Here is a 20,049-nt window from a genome sequence, read left to right as displayed (position 1 = left end):
AATTTACTCAAGGCATTAAGTAAAGGTCAGAAATCAGGTATAATACTCCAAATTTTTTAAAAAAAGGATTGTGATTTAACCAGTGATTATAAATTCTCTTGCTGGTTTATTTACATTGTTGGTGTCTGAGAACTTTTCTGTGTGGTAATCTCTATCCATAGGCCACATGCCTGTGGCACATTTTATTGTGGTGTTCTCCTTCCGACATACAATGGACTATTTCTTTATTCCTCTCTACCGTCTCTCTCTTTTTTCACTTCTTCTGGACGCTTATACCTGGACAATCTGTACCCTTTAAAAATAATCTTTGTACCGTATAACTGTCATCTTCTGAGTCACCAAGGTGCATGCATGGGACACTTTGAGAGTGTATGTTACCTGCTATCAGCAAAGAAAATGGAGCCCAAGGAGAAGTTGTACTGAGACTCACTATGGAGTTAACCGAGCCCAAACTCCAGAGCGCTCTTACCCACACAAAGGGGTGTTCACACCGACCTCAGCACGCATTACAAAGTTCTCAATTCAGTAAGTGATCTCATAACTCCAGACTCCTTATAGGATTTTGTAGTAATTGCAAAGGATGGTATTTAAGTTTTATAGGATGATATTTAAGTTTTATGGAAGAACTATGGTAAAACTCCATGAAATGAAAGGAAAAACATCAATAAAGCATGACATTGAAAAAAATTTTTTTCAACATATGAATAGTGGTTGATCTTAAATCAACATACCATTATATAAAAGACATCAATTATTTAGCAGTCATGGTCAAATATTATATTTTGTTCACTGTTAAACAGTGAACTTTGCCCCTCAACATTGAAATGAAGCTCTTAAGGTCTTAATACTTGGTTTTATTGGCCAGGTAACATAGGGTAATAATGGCTAAATGAGTGACTGCTATATGCCAGATATATAGTAGGGCTAAGATCTTTATAGCTTTATTTCATTCAATCTGCACAATAATGTCAGAAGCCATGTACCATTGTGTTTCCTGTTTCCCACATAAGGGCACTGTTAGGTTGTCAGGGCTGCTGGAACAAAGTACGGCAAACTGCGGGGCTTCAATGGCAGAAATTAAGTTTCTCACAATTCTGGAAGCTGGAAGTCTAAGATCGAGGTGTGAGGAGGTGGCTCCTTCTGAGGCCGCTTTCCCTGGCTCTCTCTTCCCCTGTGTCCTCACGTGGCCGTCCCTCCGTGCCTGTCTGTGTCCTGGTCTCCTCCTCTTATAAGGACACCGGTCGTATTGGATTAGGGCCCGTGTTAATGACCTCATTTTAGCTCAGTTACCTCTGTAAAGACCTATTTACACAATTGATTACATTCCGACGTACTGGCTGTTAGGACTTCAACATCTGAACTTTTTTGAGGGGACACAAAGGCCGCTAAAGGCCGGAAAGGTTTAATAACCTCCCTAAAATCATACAGCTTGGATGGGGTCAAAAGTTATATCAGCCACCATGACTGTGAGTGATCCTATTTCCCTCTACATTGTGGTCTTGTTTAGTAGGTGGAAAGTCTACAGGGAGATGTATAAGAGCATATGAGTAGTGAACTATATGTTTTCCTAGAGTTTAATAACCATGGAGTGTCATTGAGGGGCTGGATTGAACTGGTGCAAAGTGACCAACGTTGGAGCCTACATGTGACCATTAACTGCTGGTCAGATTGATGAGGTTTCAGTCCATCAAGAGCTGCCTGACACCCACGCTTGAATATACTTTCTTATTCGTTTATTCCTCAAACATTCACTGTGCACCTCCTTTGCTATGTCAGACCACAGGGGCTCAAGTCCATACGAGATGGTGCCCCTGCCCTCGTAGCCCTGGGGCAGATGGGCAATACACACATTATATGTGATACTGAATTCCCTGAGCAGAGTGTGCTAGAGAGAAAGTGAAGCAGGAAAAGGGGATAGAAAAGGACGAGAAACACGGAGATCGGGGACTGTGCTCCAGGCAGAAGAGAGAGAGGGAAAGGTCCCCAGGGGGTATAGACCATGCTGCTCAGGGAACAGCAAGAAAGAGGGGACGGCTGTAGCACAGGGAGCGAGGGGGGTTGGCAAGGTGACGCCAGAGAGAAGGCTGGCAGTCAGGATGGGAAGGGGTTGGGATTTTATTCTAAGTGTAATGTGAAAGCTTTGGGCTGTGTGTGTGTGTGTGTGTGTGTGTGTGTGCGCGCGTGCGCGCGCGCGCTGGGGGACGGTACATGCTCTGATCCCCATTTGGAGAGCATTATTGTAGGAGTTCTGTGGACTTCATTGGGGTTGGGATTGGGCAGCATGGAAGCCAGGGGTCCAGTTAGGATCATTTGCTGAATCAGTCAATCAGAATGTTCTACTGCATGAGGACATATACGTGCAAGACAAGATTACAGCCCGGGGCCCTCACATCTCGAGTTTTATTTTTGGCGTGACTATTGACTCCGTTTTCTGTGATCTTGAATCAGCTCCTCCTTTACAGAGAGGCCAGTGTGCATCATCAAGTAATGAAAATATTAAAAGGCTTTTTCTGCCTTTAGATTTGTGTGTTCTGGCTGTTTGATACAATATGAGATTCTGAGTGTGAGGACCCTGTAGGGACAGTCAGAATATTATTCGCCTCGAGCTGTTGGTATCAGTGCGATCCCTATACTCACTCCAAAATGTCACATCCACATCGAGGCAGAGAGAAGCACTTAATGCTGGAATTATGGGTGCTCCAGCTAATATGCTCCCCCCGCCAAAGCAGACTTCCCGTCTGGCTAGAAGCCTGGGGACAAGGCCTGGGCTGACCGGGTCCAGCAGCAACTCCGCTACAACCAATCCCCTGGTATCCTGTCTGGCTACCAGGGTGGAAATCACCTTCACTTTCCAGGCAGCCCCAGTGGCTGCCATTCCTCTGCAACCCAATTCTTTTAAAAGCAGAGGGCCAAGTCCCGCAGAGCATATGCGCCAGGAGATACTGGCCACCTAAGTTTTTGAGAATCAAGTAGTCACAGACCCAAAGAATGTTGGCTTGTGGTGGCTCATTGGCTCCGAGCCCCCTGAGAAAGATTCCTGTACATGGCCTGAATATGTGTTTTGTTTCTCACTGCAATAACACTCGAGCACATTGCCTCTGTTCAGAGCTCTCCGGAGCAGGCAGCAATTATGGGCAGTGGAAGGAATCTCTGTCCATATACCTTTGTAAACCTGGCTCTCATTGGTGGAAGTTTCTAACACCCCCAAAAGGAGAGGGTATGCTTTTTTGGCCTTAGTATTAACCTGAGTCTTTAAGGGAGTGTCACAAAATATGACTTTAGACAAATGAGAACAGTGTGATAGAAAAGTCCAAAGTTTCCATGTAATTCTATATACCGGTCCCTGGACGTGAGATTGAAGAAAGTTTCAGATGCTATTTACCTTTCTGATGGATTAAATCTGAATCAAGAGGAAAACAAAGATATTCGTTACTTTAGAATTAATTCTCGTTTCAGAAAGAAATTGTTGCCTTTAGGGCTCAGATTATGTAAAAAGGGGAAAACACCCTGTAGATAACATTATATTCAAGGGTAGTATTTCCTTTCCAAAATGAGAACATAATCAATTGCAAAAATTGATTTGAGAGAGGAATATTCACCATAGGGAAACTTTCATCTGCGTCATATACTAGCAACATTAATTATTTTTCTTCCTGTTTATTTTTCATAATAACTTTTTGGTCCTGCTTGGTTTCAATATTCCCAGGTATTGATAAATGAACTAGCAGAGAGAGGCCTCTGTCAGGGCCATCATTTTTTTTTTTTTCCGTAAACGGGCCTCTCACTGTGTGGCTTCTCCCGTTGTGGAGCACAGGCTCTGGATGCGCAGGCTCAGCGGCCATGGCTCACGGGCCCAGCCGCTCCGCGGCATGTGGGATCTTCCCGGACCGGGCACAAACCCATGTCCCCTGCATCTGCAGGCGGACTCTTAACCACTGCGCAACCAGGGAAGCCCAGGGCCATCATTTTTGATCATTTTGTCCAGTTTTTTTTTTAATGGGAAAGGGAGAAATTGATTTTCTATTAACTAGAAAAGTTTATACCTCTTTATGTATAAAATAGGTGATTTACTCATTGAACTGATCATTGTTTATAATTGTATTTGAAATGTTCTTTCATGTCTGTTTTTCTGTCACTAGAGCTAGAAAGTATTACCCAAACACAAGGAGGATAGGGGTAGCTTACATGGATATTGTTAGAAAGCATTATTCAAAACATACATATGTATTTAGCTTTTTGATCTTTCATCTCTGCAAAATATTTTGTATTTCTTTCTCTCTTCAGTTCTTTTGTTATTTTTCTGAACTAACAACTTCTTGGAAAGCTTATTCAAGGTGTTCGCTTTAAGGGACCGTAGGTGATTTGCTAGGTACTATTTGGTTTCAGAATCCTGCCTCTGTGTCGACCCATTTCAGGTGATTGCCAGGTGGCTGGTCTCAGAGAGGCTGGTGGGGCAATTGGGGCCTTTCTGGTGCTGTCGGAAACCTATTCACTGGAGTACTTTTTTTTTTTTTCCTACTCAAGCATGGTTTCCGAGACAAACTTGCATCTTGCAGTTGTATAAGGGGAAACCTGATTAACCAAGACTATATTCATTTCATTCCCCTGATATTTTATTCCCATGATATTTTAATGTCCCTTTTAGATGAGCTGGCTGCCAACCAGTCCACCCTTTATCTTGCTCTAAAGGCAAAAAGGTCAACTGCATTTTGGTACATTGACTATTGAAATCTTTCCTTTTATGCCTTTAAACACGGAAATCCTTCCCTCCTCGTTATTCATAATTCAGAGCTAATTTGAAAGGGAAATAAGGGAAAGGAATGGAAATTCAAATATGAGCGCTGCACATGTGGCTTATATTATACTGACAGGTATGTAAAGTTTGGCAACATCACCAAATGTACCTCCCTTACCCCCCAAAATGAAGAGGAAGGTCTTAAATAGAAAATGTTTTTGATCGTATTCACGGGTATTTTCCAATTCTTGGAGAATGCTATAAGTAGGTATCATGGTTTTAGAGACCTGTTCGGCTCACAGTTTTCCACATTCCTGAGAAGTCACACATGCAGCTTTCTGAACTTTATAGATTTTCAAATGAGGCCCGTAGAGTCTAGGTGAAGCCATTTGACTACCTTGATGAGCTACACTGGGGAAATAGGAAAGAACAAGTAAAGAATGTTCTTAAAATTAGCAACAGAACTTCCCAGGCATCACACAGATGCTCCTAATAGCTTGTTTTCTTATAAATTTTATTATTAAACTTCCATTCCCTCTAGGCCACTAATGGTGACATTGGAGGTGTCACCAGGCCTCATCCTCTTTCTTTATGGAAACATGACAGAGAATAAATAACATTTAACTACTTTTTGAGAAGATCCTGCAAACCTTGTTGCCCCAGGGGCTTCCCCGCTCCGAAGCATAGAGGTTAGTATTTCAAGACAAGCACACGTTTCCCAGCTCTGTCAAGTTACGTTTGTGCTTGTGTTCAGAGAAGGCCATTTGCTGAAAAGGCAGGTTTTGTCAAAAGTGGATCTTCTAAGTTGCTTTAGCAAATCAAAAGCCAGGGTTGCATGACATGGACTGCAGGATTCTCAGTAGGTGCGTAGGAGTTTCTGATGTGTGCAGAGGAGATATCCCTATGACAGGAGATTTGAGAACCTGCTGTTTTTCATCGCCCTGTATACCACGCATCTCTGTATGCGCCCAGACTGGTGTAAAGAGAGGTGGGCGTAGTGGGGGACTCAGACAACGAATATTTTGCCTAAAGAAATTCTATTTGTTTAAGATAACAAGTCCTGGCTTAGGAGGAAGATTGAGGTACTCATAGAAAAATAAAGAAACTTTTTTTTTCACATCTGACTCTGGTTTAACAGACTTCAGACCCAATGTCAAGAAAAATAGAGCTGGGCAAAGTCTTGTCTTTTGTTTATTTTCAAGGTCTGATTTGAGCCTCGTGGGGAGAGGGATGCAAGCAAACAGAGAGGAAGATATTTCATCAGCAGCGACTTTGTGCAGTCCATGGACTTTTGAGGGTTCATGAGTAAGTCTATATATCCTATAGCGCCGTATAGGAAACCTCGGAAATTTTATCATGCATGTTTCTGCATTTGGGGAAGAGAGAGAGTCCATTACTTGTGGCAAATTATCAAGAGTCTCCAAGACAAACACAGTTAAGAACCGTTTTCCCAGCACTCTCATCCCTTCACCCCAAGCTCAGTCCATCTGTTTCTGACTCTATAAGCTCATCTCATGCGACAGCTCTGAACGGGAGCCAGGAGCGAAAGACCTGAATCGTGGGAAGAAGGGGTGGTGTTTAGCTGGTCTGTAGCGGTCTCTTGAGAGGAAGATGTTTGGAATTATTCCAGATATCCCAGAAGCGTATTAGGTGGAGGTAGAATGCTTAATCCCATCCTGAGCTCACTGGCCAATACCCCGTCCAAATTGGACATTTGGGGTTGAACTCACGATCCCAGAATGATCCCAGGGATCACGGAACTGGATAACAGACTAAAACAGACACTGTGGTCGTTCTGAGTTCTATGGGGAGCTGTAATTATGAACGTTATGGAGACGTAAGTAAAGGTAACAAAGGTATAGGTTTGAGTGTTTTAATTCAAGACACTGGCTTTCTTGCTCTAGAAATTAATGACATTGAAATAAGCAGTTAAGAGCCACTTGTGTGTTGGGTTTAGAGGTGTTTACTCACTGTCTTGAGGTTGTGGAGTTCTCTCCAATTTTCCTACCTATGTTTTCCAGGCCCCCAGTCTGAGGGTAGAAGCATAATGGCCACTAACTAGTGTTTCTGTGATTCCACTCCCTACCCGCTCTGTAGGAACTCTGGCAAAGTTAGTTGGAAAGCTGCAATATTTGTCTCCCATGAATATTCATTGTAATATTCATTCCTAATGAACGCCTGCAGCCTGCACACCCCTTGCAGCTCCTATCCCACGGTGAATCTCAGTTAATCCTGTGAATTATTTTAACCCGTAGAACATGGAGGAAACGATGCTGGGCCCGTTCCAAACCTGCTCCTTAAGAGGCCCCAGCGACTTCTGTTCTTGCTTTTAGGGGGCCCATGAGCTGCAGCTTAAGAGGGCCAGCTGTGGTGCTGGATGCCATGCGCAGAGGCCACTAGGAAGGGCTCTTTGAAGAGGGAGAGGCCCTGAGACTCGCATGGAGAAGGTGAGAGCCTCAGCCATCCCGGCAGCCCAGCTGGCAGTCCTGCCTGGGCCCAAGACATGCGAGTGAAACCGCCCAGTTCTGTCCTTCCCACCGGCTTCTGACTGCAGGTGCAGGGGCCATACAAGCAGAACCATTACCCACCTGAGCCCGAATCAATCAGAGAATTGTGAGAAATAGAGAAACGGGTGTGTCTTAGGCCACTGAGCTGTATGTGGTTTGCTATTCATCAATCAATAAGTAAATCAGAACCATCTAGCTGAGTCCCAGGCAGCCCATAGAAACATTAAAAAGAATAAAGTGTCCTTTGTTTCAGCCACTAGATGTTAGGATGGCTTGTTATGCAGCAATAGTTAAGGTGAACTGAAACCGCGGATGGGTGGTTCCCTTTGCCCTCTTGTGACCACTTCCTGGGCTTCTTGGATTTGATGTGCAGCTCGCCTGCATCCCCCTCTATTGCTGTGGACATAGATGCCTAGGTCAAAGGGACTGCGGGGTCATGGTGCCCTCCGAAGGCACTGTTGATGTCACAGGGGTCCAGAGCTGCTGAGACACAGTGGGCACCTGTGCCCGAGGCTGGGAACTCTGAGAGCAGTATCTGAGTGTCCTTCCAATGCCGCTGACAGCCCATGAAGCTGCCATCTTTGTTCCAACACCCCTGCCTAATGCACGGCTGCCACCAGCACCTATGTTGCAGGACCCTAGTGGTCTCAAACCTGGTACCAGGTTCTGCAGAAACAGCTCCTTCCGCTTTTACCTGGTCTTTGTCTTAAGACTCAGGCACCGGTCCGTGGAGTCAGTACAAGTCAAATCTCCGCCACATGCTCAGAATCACCCTGTCCTCAGACTCTCACCTACCGGCTTTGACACTTCCTTAGCGTCAGCTCTTCCCCCAGTTGGCTGGTTGATCTCACGTCACCCATTCTCCAGCTGCACCTGGACACCCTTGAGTCTAGAGTGAACATCACCTAAGGACAGCTGAGGCCTCTATTGCAGGTAGGTTGCTATTTTAAGGAAGAATTATTTTAAAAGGAGAATTAAAAATAAAATTCCTAAGAGTCCAGATGAGGATGAGAGTTTCCAGAATGCCCTAAATTCATGTAATCCATCATCTGAAGTTTTCCCCGATGGTGGCTGGCTATTAAACAGCGTGTTAGAAGCTAGCTGCCAGGCTTCCCTGGTGGCGCAGTGGTTGAGAGTCCGCCTGCCGATGCAGGGGACACGGGTTCGTGCCCTGGTCCGGGAAGATCCCACGTGCTGCGGAGCGGCTGGGCCCGTGAGCCATGGCCGCTGAGCCTGCGCGTCCGGAGCCTGTGCTCTGCAACGGGAGAGGCCACAACAGTGAGAGGCCCGTGTACGGCAAAAAAAAAAAAAAAAAAGAAGCTGGCTGCCATAGCCTCTGATGCTCCTGTTGAGTGGCTATGAAATCACAGACACGGCCTGTTGGCCACCCTTGAGGAGGCCCTCACTGGTATTTGGGCAGGAAACACCAGCTGACCTCAGAACTTAGAGGTGGCTTCAATTAATGGAAGTCATAGCATTAGAATGGATTTTTTTTTTAAAGATTACAGTAAATTGGCCACACTGACCCCATTCTTCAGATAGATTTTTAGGAATTACTCCAGCTCGTGGAAATAACTCTATTACTTCTTCTTTGGTGAGCTTGACTCATACCAAACGCATTTGCATGGGAATCCTGGACCTTTAAGGAAAATTTCCCATCTTCTCTCTCTCTCTCTCTCTTTTTTTGGTTCCCAACCCGCTGGCTCCAGCAAATAGGTCTTTTAGAGACGTGCCATTTTGACTGAGACAAATGATAAAGTTAAATGATTGGAATTTTGTAAGAAAACTGCCACTTAGTTGAGAGATGAAATTAAAACAATTGTCTCTGTATTTTCTTTGATAGAAATACCAATATATTCTATATGAATGAATTCATTACCTATATTTAAAATGTATCTATTATATGCCTTCAAAACTAACCATAGACATTAGGAAAATGGATTGCTTCCACACTTTCAATCAAATAAAATTAAATGGAGAAAATGAATGAAAAAGGATGTCACGCTTTCCACTTAACACTGGATTTCTTACAAGGCTGCAGTGCAAACAAGCTAATCAGAATCGTTTTGGGTTGTTTTTTGCCACTGCACATCACTTTCAATAAATATTTCACACACACACAGTTTGTCAGGTTATTTAACAATAACAGAATGTCTTTCAGACACCTAAAGAGAGTGGATAAACTATATTGTTTATTCGTGTCATGAGTGGTTAAGAACATCCTGTTTCTCACGTTTTAGATCTCCCGCATAGTTCCTGTGGTTTCTGTCCCACCTCTTTGCACTGCTGGTCCTCAAGGGACAGGGCAGCCTTTGGGGAACAGGTACCAAGTAGGGACTAGAGTCACACTGTCCATCTTCATCCCCTCTGGGTTCTAACGCTCTCCCTGACTGCATTTTCACGTAAAATGATACCTCCGGGGATCTGTCAGTGCCTCTCGCCCTGTGACTGGGAGATTTTCCTCCAGTTTTCTCATGCAGATGCCCCAGCACTGTTCTTCTGAGCCTGAATAAACAGGTCTGTGAGCCCCCATCAACTTTTTGTGGATTCTGCCCCATACATACTTGTATGTGTCACCGTCCCAGGCACATAACCTCATGAATCAGAGAACGACGAACCCCCAAAATCTTAATTTCTTGCTGCTACTTTTGTAACTTACATAATTAGTCTTTACAGGATATTTTTGTTTAGTTTGCTGAATTACTTTTTTTTTATCTCATTGATCAACATTGCTGCATTTATTTTCAAAATAGACAAAATAATTTCAAATTTTTCCTTTAAAAAATGTGGTAATTACGAAACGTGTTCATTTTCTCCGCAGAGCCAATCTTCTTTCGGTCATCAAAACAGCAAGCAGCTTTGTCTTTCTGGTTTTATAGAAGAATCCCAACTGTTTCTGACGTGGGCCTCATATTCTAACAATGTTTTGTTTCTGGTACTTTGTACTTACTGAAAATTTGTTTTTCCCCTCCCCCCCCCACCATCCCTCCCCCTTCCCGTCCTCCCTTCCTTCTTTGTCCTTATTGCACAATAGATTTGAAATATCTAAAAATAATGATGGAACGTACTCAAAAATGTCACTCCCTGTTTCCTCTTTCCCACATGAAGTTGTTTTAAAAATACCCAAAGAAAAACGTATCACCCATCCTTAGTTGAGATTTCTCCTTGGGGTGAGGTTACGTAACTAATACTAACGGAGTAATAATTCTAGCTTCTAAGTGTAAATGTACACGTCTTTTCTTTTCCTGGTTTTCCAGAAGCACCGTTTAACAAGTACAACTCTCCCAAGGTCTGCAGGACGCTTGTGAATTAGACTTTGGGGAGTTTTTCCAGTTCTTCCCGCTTCAGTGTCACATATTTTCAGGCTGAAGAAAATATAAAACAAACGGTTTTCATTGTTTTGAAACTGCATCCTGATTCATAAATAGCTCTTTCCAAAGTTTCCTTGAAAATATTTCTTCTGACCAAACAATGCTGGAGCCCTTTCTCTCACGTGGGAGCAGAGGATTCCTGAGCTGTGTCCTCATGGACCGGCTCTCCTCAGGCTCCTCCCAGGCAGTTAGAGCACAAGCCCTGCGCTTCTACCGAGACCTGCCTGCTCTGCAGCGTCTGCAACCTCTGGCTTTTAAACGCTTTAGCTCTTTAACGTTGTAATCAGCAATGAGAGTGTCACTGCATTTAGATCTCCTGAGCTGGTGGGATCATGATTTGGTAATTGGTTCAGTTAAGAGAAAACAAAAGCAAACAAACAACTAGTGTCTCTCAGATGTTAGCAAAGAGGTGTCTTCAACATAATGAAAGTATATTTTCTGTAACTCAATTATGAGGGAGTTTCCTTTGTCCAAGTTTAGTTCCAGTACGCTTTAACCTCCGCCCCCCCCCCCAGATGGACGAGAGCCTCAGTGCGTTTCACATGCGCGCGCACGGGCGCGCACACACACACACACACACACACACACACACACACCCGCCAAGGCTAACTGGCGGAGAGGGGAGAGTAGGGTTGAAGGTTAATGCACACCCCAAGAAGGACCACGTGCGGGCACATTTTGCCAGAAGTTCTTCCAATTTTAGTTGAAGGGAACTAGAAGGAAAATCCAGCAGGCAGGTTTGAATGCTTTTATAAAACTCAAGTTAGAGATTTTTTGTTTGTTTGTTTTTTTGCCGTACGCGGGCCTCTCACTCTTGTGACCTCTCCCGTTGCGGAGCACAGGCTCTGGAAGCACAGGCTCAGCGGCCATGGCTCACGGGCCCAGCCGATCCGTGGCATGTGGGATCCTCCCAGACCGGGGCACGAACCTGCGTCCCCGGCATCGGCAGGCGGACTCTCAACCACTGCGCCACCAGGAAAGCCCTCAAGTTAGAGATTTTATTATCAGTTTTCTTCGACTGCTGTAACAAAGTGCCCCAAACTGGGTGGCTTGAGAAATTTACTGTCTCACAGCTGTGGAGGCCAGAAGTGTGAAAACAAGGCAGGCCGCTTCCTTCCGGAGGCTTTTCTGGGAGAACCTGTTCCATGCTGTCTCGTAGCTCCTGGTGGTTTCTGGCAACGCTTGGCATTCCCTGGCTTATAGCTGCATCGCTGCAGTCTCTGCCTTTCACTGCACATGGCGTCCTCCTCTCTGTGTGTGTCTGGGTCCACATTTCCCTCTTTCTACAGGGAGATCAGTCATATTTGATTGGAGCCACGTTATTCCAGTATGACCTCATCTTAACCTGATTACACCTGTCAAGACCTTGTTTCCAAATAAGGTTGCAGTCACAGGTTCTGGGTAGGTGTGGTTTTTGAGGGGATAATATTCAACCTAGTACAGAGACTGTTTTGTGTTGGGAGATATTGTCATCGTTAAAGACCCCACCCTCAGCAGGACGTATGCTCAGGGTTCTGTGTGCTGCACCTGGCCTGTCTCACCTGCCGTGGTTAAGACAGATGGGTCTTATGCTCAGTTAGTTCTTATTTTAGAAATATACACTGTGGGACTTCCCTGGTGGCGCAGTGGATAAAGAATCTGCCTGCCAGTGCAGGGGACATGGGTTCCATCTCTGGTCCGGGAAGATCCCACATGCCGCGGAGCAACTGAGCCCGTGTGCTGCAGCAAGGGAGCCTATGTGCCGCAACTAAGGAGCCCGCCTGTCACAACTCAGACCCAGTGAAACAACATAAATAAATTAATTAATTAATTTAAAAAAGAGAAATATACACTGTATGTAATTTTAAATGATTGTTTCCTTTTAAATGAATATTCTTACCCTTTTTTCTACAGGATTCTATTGCCAGCTTTCAGAAAACAACTGTTATGGGGTAAAAAGCAGGTTCTCCTTTAGCAGCTTAAATTGAGGAAGAAATTCCAGATATTTATACCTACCAACATTTTTTGCAACTGACTCTGTTAATATCTACATTTTCCCAGTCGTTCGAACACTACTTTTTAATTTTACGTTTCTAGTGGTTGCCCTAGAGTAGTTTGCAATATACATTTACAACCACTCCGGGTCCACTTTCAAATGACACTCTACTGCTTCGTGAGTAGTGTGAATACCTTATAGTAACAAAGTAATTTTAATCTCCCTCTTTTCCCTTGTATCATTGCAGTCATTCATTGCACGTATATATAAGCATTCATAAGTATATATATATATATATACACACATGGCATATATAATCAAATGCATTGTTGGTGTTGTTATTTTTTTTTTTTTGCGGTACACGGGCCTCTCACTGCTGTGGCCTCTCCCATTGCGGAGCACAGGCTCCGGACTCGCAGGCTAAGCGGCCACGGCTCACGGGCCCAGCCGCTCCGCGGCATGTGGGATCTTCCCGGACCGGGGCATGAACCTGTGTCCCCTGCATCGGCAGGCAGACTCTCAACCACTGTGCCACCAGGGAAGCCCTGGTGTTGTTATTTTGAACAAACTGTTATCAGTTAGGTCAGTTAAGAATAGGAAACATAAATGTTTTTGTTTACTTTGACTTATTCCTTGCCTCTTCCTTTCTTTAAGTAGATCTGAATTTCTGACATCATTTTCCTTCTCTCTAAAGAATTTTTAGAACATTTCTTGCAAGGTAGATCTACTGGCTACAAATTTCTTCAATGTTCGTTTGTCTGAAAAATCTTTATTTTTTTCTTCGCTTTTGAAGGATAACTTCAGAAGTCCAGAATTCTAGGTTGGTGGGGATTTTTTTCTCCACACTTTATATATTTTGCTCACTCTCTTCTTGCTTGCATGGTTTCTCAGAAGTTGTTGATAATTCTTGTCTTTGTTCCTCTTTATGCAAGGTGTTTGTTCCTCTGGCTTCTTTCAAGATTTTGTTCTTCATCTTTGATCTTCTGCCGTTTGAAAGTGATACCCTTGGGGGTAGTTTTAGCAGCACTTATCCTGCTTGGTGTTGTCTTAGTTCCCTTGCTCTGTGGTTTGGTGTCTGACATTAATTTTGGGAAATTCTCAGTCATTATCGCTTCACATATTCCTTCTGGGTTTTTGTTCTCCTTTCTTCTTGAGGTATTCCCATTGTGAATATGTACACTTTTTATAGTTGTCCTACAGATCTGAGTCCTACCTACTTTGCTGAGATGTTGTAGGGATTCAATGAAATGATATAGTCAAAGAGCCTAGCACAAAGCCTAGAACATAGCGCATGCCTAAAAAAAAATTAGTGATTACCATCTGTTCCTCGCTAAGATCAAGAGAGCCATCCCCAGGTGGGGCAGGTTGGAGTACAAGGTCAGAAGGGAAGGGACAGTGCGTGGCTTCAGCCCACTGAGATGGCTGGACTCAATTAATCTAGAATTCGAGATGAAATTCAGTCAAAACACATTAGTTTACACATCTATTCATTCATTCAATAAAAATTTATTGAACCAGGCATTGCTCTAGGTGCTTAGTATACATGTGAACAGAACAGACAAAGATTCCTGCCCTGAGAGAGTTTCTGTGTTAGCAGAGAAAGATAGACAATAAAGAATTGGCTAAATAAGTGTGGAAATTATCTCATACGGTAGAAAGTAATAAGTGCTACAAGAATGAGAAAGTGGATCAGTGCAAGGGGACCAAGAATACAGCGGGAGGGACTGCTTGTAATTTAATAAAGTGGTCGGGGTTGGCTTCATTCCCAAGATGATATTTAAATATATCCTTGGAGGGGGTGAGGGAAGGCAAGGAAACAGCTTGGAAGACAAGCACACTGGAAGGCAGGAGAAGCCTCAGAGAACCTAAGGCAGAAGGATGCCCCACTGTGTGTAGGTCATTGGGAGGATTTTGGCTTAACTCTGAATGGAATGGAGAGAAGCCATTGGAGGGTTCTGAGAGGAGGGACTTGAGATGATTCAAATTTTAAGACACATTCCCTGGCTGCTCCGTTGAGAAGTAAAGGTGAAAGGGAAACAGTGGAAGGCATTTAGGAAGCGATTACATTAATCCAGGCCTGAGGTGGTAGTGGCTGGCGCTGGCGTGGTAGCTCTGGAGGTGGTAGGGAGTGGTTGCATTCCATATGTATTTTGAAGGTAGAATCAGTAGGGTTTCATGAAAGATTCCTGAAAGATTGGATGTGGTGACGAGGGGGAAAAAGGACCCAAGAATGACTTCAGATTTTTTAACCTGAGCTAAAGGATACAGTTGAACAAAACGATGAGCTAAAAATGGGAGTGGCCACCGATCGTGGTGGGATTCCACGTCAATGATTATGGCCACTAGCAAAACCTCAGCATATTTGCTGAACTTCAGACTTAGCTATGGTCCAAAAACATAGTTTTGAATTATGGCAGGTTCAGTGCAGAAGTACTTGGAGGGAAGGAGCTTTTGATGTCATTTTTCTTATTCTGAGCAGTCCCATTTTGTTGTGCCGTCGTTTGTCACCCGGGTGCCTGGGGTTCAGTAGTGACTATCACAGCAGTCTTCCAGGGGTAATTCTTGGGCGTGTGCTTATCAGTTAGAGGACAACTGAATTTGTACTGAGTTTCAGTTGAATACCTAGCACTAAAGCTGTAGGAACTCTCTGCATGCTGTAGCTAATAGAAAAACAGAAGTATGGGTACTGGTAATAGCAGTTCTTGAATTTAGAGTGCCACAGTATAACCTTAAGAGGTAAAGGTATATTTAATTCTGTCTGGATAAGAAAGCGGTACTCCTTTAGCAGTGGATATAACTATGGAAGTGTTTAAGGTAGGGACAAAACTATTGAATTTCCATAAACTATTAAAGTGATTCCTGAGTTGTTATTCCGTAAGCCACTAAGAAAATGATAATGCATTTTACCAACAGATAAACTTTGGTACATTATGGTCCTCATTTTTTTTTTTCTGTTTAAAACTTAGTTGCAATTATTTTTCTCCCTTATACCATAAAAGTTCCTCCCAACAACTCATAGGAGTTTTCCAGAATTTTCTGCATAGCTTGCCCAGTCCTTGACCAGTTTTTTAATATCTCTAGATACCAAAGAGTCTCTTTTTGAAGATCACATATACAAAAATGTTCTGCGGGGCAACAAGGATATTCTTATGCAAAATATCAATCATCATTCAGTAAGTTATGATTTATTTATTCAGTATACACACATACACACACACACACACACACACACACACACACACACACTGACCACTTAGTATAAAACAGATATTGTGCTTGACTCAAAGGATGTCCCCAATCAGCTAATAAATAAAATGTCAATAAATAAAGTTTGAAAAATCCAATACTAAAAGAATGGCACAATGGTAACCCAGAATAAGGCATGATCAGGTATTTCTGGAAAATTGGGGAAAGCGATAACTGAGGTGGGTCTTCCGTGCAGAATAAGGGGTTTCCGTACCTTTATGCTGGGAGACGGCACATGGAATAAGCACATGGAACAGAGGGTAGCATGAGATGCATGGTTTATTTGAAGAATTGAGAAAATGGTATATAATTGAAGGAAAATAAGAGAAGTTCCTAAAAATATAGAGAGTATTATGGGTTGAATTGTGTCCCCTAAAAATTCATATTTTGAAGTCCTAACTCCAGTACCTCAGCAGGTGACCTTATTTGGAAATAGGGTCGTTGCAGATGTGATTAGTTAAGATGAAGCCATTAGGGTGGGCCCTAATCCCATAAGACTGGTGTCCTTATAAAAAGGAGAACTTTGGACATAAAGACAGACATTCACACAGGGAGAACGCCAGGGAGAATGTTCAGGAAACTATAGCAGAACACCGTGGACTGGATACTTGTAGACAACAAAAATTTATTCCTCGTGGTTCTGAAATCTGGTAAGTCCAAGACAAAGGGGCCCGCTACCTCATGTCAATAAATATTCTTTTCTACATATATATAAAGCATGTGAGGGCCACGAGTACAGGGCAAGGTGGGAGAAGCCCTGCAGAGAACAGAGTTTGCTTAGAATTATGAGTCCCTTTGAAACCCGCAAAGCTAAGGATACCCAGGCTTCCTTATGTCCTTCTCTAGGCAGAGATTTGAAAGCAGTAGGGGAACCCTAAGACTTCAACCTTGAGCTGCCCTGGGCAGGGACTGAGTCTGTTTCACATACTCTGTGTCCGTACAGTTCTGGCACATGGCTCAGTGCCCAGCAGACACCTGCTGCAGGAGAAAGGGGATTCCATGAGCTACGTGAGGAGCCCCACCTGGTCGTGAAGAGCAGTGGAGATGATGGACCTCTGAGGGCCGGAGATAAGCTGAGAGAGGGTGATACAGCTGTTTTCTGAACAAGGGAGTTTGTGTTCAGTCTCTGGGAGAGTGGAAGAGCTTAAAATGGGATTCAGTTGTCTCTCGAGAACTTTCAGAGACTGAAGGAAGAATTTGATTATGAACATCACTTAAAATGGAAAAATAATACTGAAAGATCACCGACAACGTATTCCTCTGCAATAGGACAGACAACTGAGAGCATACCCTATGTCTTAGCTCAGGAATAACTAAATCCTTAGATCCCTCTTTTGCTATGGTTACAAACAAATTAAGCGATTCTTTTACTAGAACTGAAGACAAAAGTAATAGCCAGAAAAATTCAATTGTATTTTAATTCCCATGTCTGTTCTTTGCAGTACCTTTGGAAATTACGGTAAGTAGTTATTATGAAAAGGAGAAACCGCCGTATTTATTTGACATGCCGCTGTATATAGAAAGGATACCCTCTCTCAGGCACAGACTTGGACAGTCTCTCCCTAATGCTTGTGCAAAGTAGGACAGCAGACTTCCCACTGTGGCATTTTATTTTGATGGACAGAGGGAGGAAAGACTGGGGGATGTGTCCTCATCTGACACAGTTACACAACCCCTGGACAGTTCCTCTAGTCATTCTTTTGTGACAGCCCTGATGGAGTCTGACCCCCCACTGCACTCAGAGACGGTTTCCTTCATTTTTTGTTTTATATCCCAGTGTATATCAGAGTGCCTGTCATGTAGTGAATGCTTGCCAATGAATAATAAAATAATGCCTAAATTCACCAAAAATTCTGGTCCTTTTCTTGAGTTGCAATAATAGCAATGCTCAAAAACCAATTAGATATATACACATATAGATAACTGCTTCAAATATATAATACCCTGTGAGTGTTGACCACAGGTCAGCCAGGTGGCCATGCCAGTCATTTTAACTATCAAATCCTTAGTTTCCTCAACTAATGGGAGAACTGGACAAAAAGACTGTAACTTACTTAAAGCTTCAGAAAGCTCAGTGATAACATTCTCTCACTCCAGTTTGGACTTAGATTTGAAAGGATTTTAATCACCCTTCCCTTGTTCCTAATCTCCAGACTATATTTCAAGAGTCTCCGAGCACTGGTTTAAGGAAAATGATTTTTCTTTTTGAAGCATTTAGTGAAAAACATTGTGTTCCTTTCTAATTTATGAGAAAACCCTTGAGGAGAGAGACTTGCCTTATGTGAGTTACGAGACCAGTGTTCAGCCTGTACTTTCTTCCTTAGCTAAAATGAATACCATTTTCTCCTTTTCAAGCCGAAGTATATCTTCTTTCTTGTATATCAAATTAATCTTTGTCCTTAAAATTAGGACCACCGAGAGAACGCTTGTCTTGGTCAAGACTGCGCTGGACTAAACATAAGCCTACATTTTCTTTGACATTCTGCTCTGCAGGCTTGAGGATGCTGGTTACTGGGAGCCAACAAAACAACAAATCATCACATCCCTTTTAGGGACCCATAACTGGGAGCGTTTGTTCTGATTCTTATTTCGCGAAGGACAGTTCCGATCAACTGGCTGGCCTTACTTACGGAGGGTTGACATATATACTGAGTGTGGTTTGTTATGTTTGACGTATTAGTTATAATCTATGCATGCAAATCAAAAACTATATGGTAGAGCACAGTGAAAACCAGCTAATAGTTTGGCTTTTACTAAACGTTGTTTAATATATTCCCACCTGAAAGCTCTGCCCCTACCTACTTGTTTCTTGTTCACCAGTGCTTAAAAACTCTGCTTCGCCCATTTTACCCTAGAAGACTAGAAGACTCCAGAATATTGACTACATCTTACCTGGGGAAGAGTATGATTGCTTTTCTACCTTATTTATTTTTAGCCCTGGAAGTGAATGCATCTCACTGGAAAGATTCAAATAACAGAGAACTATTAAAAATAGAAAAGGCGGGGCTTCCCTGGTGGCGCAGAGGTTGAGAGTCCGCCTGCTGATGCAGGGGACGCGGGTTCGTGCCCCGGTCGGGGAATATCCCACATGCCGCGGAGCGGCTGGGCCCGTGAGCCATGGCCGCTGAGCCTGCACGTCCGGAGCCTGTGCTCCGCAACGGGAGAGGCCACAACAGGGAGAGGCCCGCGTACCGCAAAAAAAAAAAAAAAAAAAATAGAAAAGGCAAGTCTTCCTTTGGCATCCCATTCCATCCTCAACCTCTCCTGTGGCACAACTGTGATGTGCAAACTGTCAATGGATTCTTTAATTTACATTAAATACATACACACCCCTGACTTGTGTGTCTCTGTTCGTTTTCTCTTCCTAACTGTGTGGTTCACCCTACACTTACTTTCTGTAGCTTCTGTTTTTTCTTTAATATTTATACCCTGGAAATCATCCCATGTCAGAAACAGACATCTATCTCGTGCTCTTTAATCACAAATATTCTCTGGTATGAATGAATGGATGTATCGTAAGAAATATTTTCATTTCTTACTGATAGAAATTTACCATCCCAATATTTACTGTTAAAACACGCCACCATCTTTGGACATATATCTTATGTACACACACATATTTTTCTGCTGAGCATATTCATTCTTGGTTTTGGAAGACACAACCAAATTGTATTCCAAAAGGCTGTACTAATTTATGCTCTTATCAATTGTATATTAGAGTATCTTTCTTTGCCATTTCCTTGCCAACACTGGATATTATTAACCTTTTAAATATTGTCAATCTAGTGGCGAAAAATACCATCTCATATTTTAAATCGCATTTGAGATTGATAGTGATGTTGCTGGTATTTTCACGTTTATGGGACATTTTTCTTTTCTTTCTGTAAATTACTATACACGCACACATATACATGAAATGTATTCTAGTTCATTGGCTTTAAATTTTGCTCATGATATCTTTTGAGATATAGGCAGAACTATCAGTCATTTCCCAACTGGGGGATATTTTCTTATTTGAGAAATTTTTCCTGCTCTTAAATGGTTTTTTAAAATCATCTTATATTTTATATTAACTCATTAATTTATCTGGGCTTAATTTTTGAGTCTGGTATGACATAAATATCTAAATTAATTTTTCCCCTAATTTCCCCAAAATTAGTTATTACTCATTTTTTGAGTAGTTTACCTTTTCTTTACCAATTTAAAATAGCAAAT

General features: G+C 42.9%; 1 long non-coding RNA gene across 2 annotated transcripts in view; it reads left to right on the top strand.

Annotated features, from left to right (window-relative positions):
* The window catches only part of LOC307175969, an 84,850-nt gene that overhangs the window by 38,200 nt on the left and 26,601 nt on the right, over positions 1–20,049 (top strand). For both annotated transcript variants that reach the window (XR_013824574.1, XR_013824575.1), the window contains exon 5: positions 5,938–6,040. This is a non-coding gene — a long non-coding RNA (uncharacterized lncRNA). The remainder of the gene's footprint in view (positions 1–5,937; positions 6,041–20,049) is intronic.

The sequence above is a fragment of the Stenella coeruleoalba genome (assembly GCF_951394435.1).
Source record: "Stenella coeruleoalba genome assembly, chromosome: 17".
Classification (NCBI taxonomy): Eukaryota; Metazoa; Chordata; class Mammalia; order Artiodactyla; family Delphinidae; genus Stenella; species Stenella coeruleoalba.
This window is presented reverse-complemented; position numbering and strand designations above follow the sequence as displayed.